Source organism: Frankliniella occidentalis, unplaced genomic scaffold, assembly GCF_000697945.3.
Source record: "Frankliniella occidentalis isolate FOCC.00 unplaced genomic scaffold, Focc_3.1 Scaffold39, whole genome shotgun sequence".
Classification (NCBI taxonomy): Eukaryota; Metazoa; Arthropoda; class Insecta; order Thysanoptera; family Thripidae; genus Frankliniella; species Frankliniella occidentalis.
In genome coordinates, this window is record NW_026267169.1 from 2,303,262 (window position 1) to 2,306,068 (window position 2,807).

Below are 2,807 nucleotides of genomic sequence, written 5' to 3' on the forward strand. Positions count from 1 at the left end.
GTGGGGTTGGGGCAGGGGAGGGTGGGAAGGGCATTCGATCCCTGCCCTGCGGAACCCGGCGCCCCTATAACCCGGCGCCCCTATAACCCGGCGCCCATGTCGCTGGCGTAAACTCCTTTGCTAAACCCCTTATTGACGTAAACTCCCGGGAAGTCTAAGCCAAAACGCGTCGACATAACCTTTGCAACGCATTGAATTGGTCTTTCCCACTATGCGCCAGACGACAGCCGGCAGCAGTACGAGTACGGCTCGAGTGTAGTACATGCGACTATACGTTCAGCACACGGCACACACCACCGCACACCATTCGTCTCTGCGTCCTTAAACTACCCCATGAGGCTCGTTTTCCTCGTCCGACTTAAAGATACATCTCCCCACACTCCACCCCCCTCCCTTTCTCTCTCCCCCACTCTTACAACGTGTAGTATGTGTGTGTGAGGGCAATCCTCTACACAACCACGGCATTGATTCGATTCCATTTGTGAGATGGGGTCACAGTCACAGACGACGACTTAAAAAAAAAGTAAAACGTTGCAGAGGTTTTTGTGGGAAGGGGGTGGACAGGAAGAGGGGAGCGAAACAGAGACACAAAGAGAGCGAAGAGCGTGCACGCGAGAAGAGATAGGAAGGGAGATCGAAAGAAGAGAAGGGACTGTTAAGGTGAAATCCATTCGCCAAAAAAACGAAATAAAACACAGTGAGTGCGCTGCTGCTTCCCTCTCCCCACGACAGAGCTGGGCTGGCCTAGTGGGAACAACCTGTTAACAATATTCAGTCATCCCTCCTAGTAGCGGCTGGAAGCTGGAACGGCCGGCCGCCGCTCGGCTCAGCTCCCCCAGTCGCACGGCTGCTAAATTGAGATGTTGGGCGCCGCACACGGCAAGCTCTGCGCGTTATCGTCAGACACAGGCCCCGCCCCACCACCACCCCGGTCCAAGCCCCGCCCGAGACACACACACACACACACACACAGACGGAGAGGAGGTCATTAATTCGGCTTAATTCGTCCGCTTTAGGCGAGGAGCTGCTAAGTAGGGCTTTGCCCCGGTGTGGCAGCCGTCCCCGCCCCGCTATACACAGCCTCTCTTCCCCCGCCAACCCCTTTTTGATGCGATCCGCGCCTCCGCGCCTCTGACTCTCCGGCCGCCAAGTGAAGCGCGCGTTCAGTTAGGACGAGAGAAGAGACTCGGGAGAGACACACGAGTGAGTAGGAGAACGCGACGCCCCCGCCCGTCGAGCCGATGTGATGAGACATCGTGACTCATATCGGGACGACGGGCCGCCGGGGCAGAGCTTTGGCTCGGGTCCGAACGCATCAATCGCGCCCCTCCCCCGCCCCGCCCCGCCACGCCGCAGCGCACAATCGATATGAAAGATTCATCCTCCACATTTTCTCCGAGATGATGGGGGGGACTTGCGGCCAGTTTCGGGCCATTGACGACAACCCCGCGCGGCCGGGCGGCGGCAGTGCTGTGGTGCGGGGGCGGCGGGGGCCGCGCGCCCAGCGGGTCGCCAGCAGCGCTGATACCGAACGTGACCGGGGGACCGCGCTCTCCCCCCTTGCTCCTCCCCCCCTCTCTCTCTCTCTCTCCTGCTCTCCTTCCGATCTCGGAAGCAGGCCAGGCGGGCGCGGGGCAGCGGGGCATGGATTTGGATATCAGGATGGCAGGATGCTGATTCCGACCGCAGCCGCCCCCTCCTCCCATCGTCACACTGCTTCACGCACCCCTCTCTCTCACCTCCTCCCCCCCCCCTCTCCGCTCAGACTCTCTCCCCTCCCCTTTCCCTAGACTCCGTTTCCAGTACATAAACCCCCGCTCAGCGCGGGCTCAGCGCCCGCTTGCAGTAACTGGCGCCGAAATGACTTCACAGCCCCTCTATGGAAATGACTCAATCTGTGTAGTGGAGCCGGTGCTATCTCCACCCCCTCCTCTCTCTCCGCCTCTGCCTTCCCCGTCCTCGCCTCTGTTTTAAATCTCCTCCTGTTTCTCTCATGTAGTAGGCTCATCATCATCGTCGTCACAGCGTTTTCGTTTCCACAAACGCGTGTTTTCTAAAAAACAGAAACCAGAAAAAAAACATTTTCTAGTTTCATTTCATCTCTGCTCTCACAGCAAACATTTTCCCGTGAAGTCCCCGATTGATTCGGGAAAGCACTCATCCCTAGTGCGCTTTTCCCGCTTCATTTTTTAGATGACTTCGGATCTTCTCATGAAAAAACGCGCATTTAAGGGAATTTTAACGACACGGTGGGGGTAACAAATCTGAGGACGGCCCATGAAGTTGCAACTTCATTTCTACGTAAGGCTCACAACACAAACCATCAAATATACAAAATTAGCAAACCACGAAAATTCACCACTTTTTGCTCTGCGCATGCAAGAGAAAAACCGTGAATTTTTCCGGAAACAACCGGGGACTTCGCGGAAAAAATATTTGCTGAGCTGATTTCTTTCTTTCGTTTTTTGCCAATTTCTCCCTTGAGCACAGCACAGGCTCCAGCCCCGATGGCTTCGGACCTGATCGCTGCTCCGTCGCTAGCCCCGCTGAGATCCCCAGTTTTAATTCTGATTCATGGCCTGACGATGTTTCACTCTGTTTTAATTATCTGTGACCAGGCGTGGTGGTGGGGTGGGGCCCGGGGGTAGGGCGCGGTGGGAGGAGGAACGACGGGCGGGGGAAGCCCCATCCCCGCCCTGCATGTATTTAGAGTGCTTTGTATTTACACGGCGACCGGGATTGAAATGGAGCCAGATACATTGTCCCGTTTACCGCCCCGCAGGCCCGCGCGCCAACCCCTCTCTGCC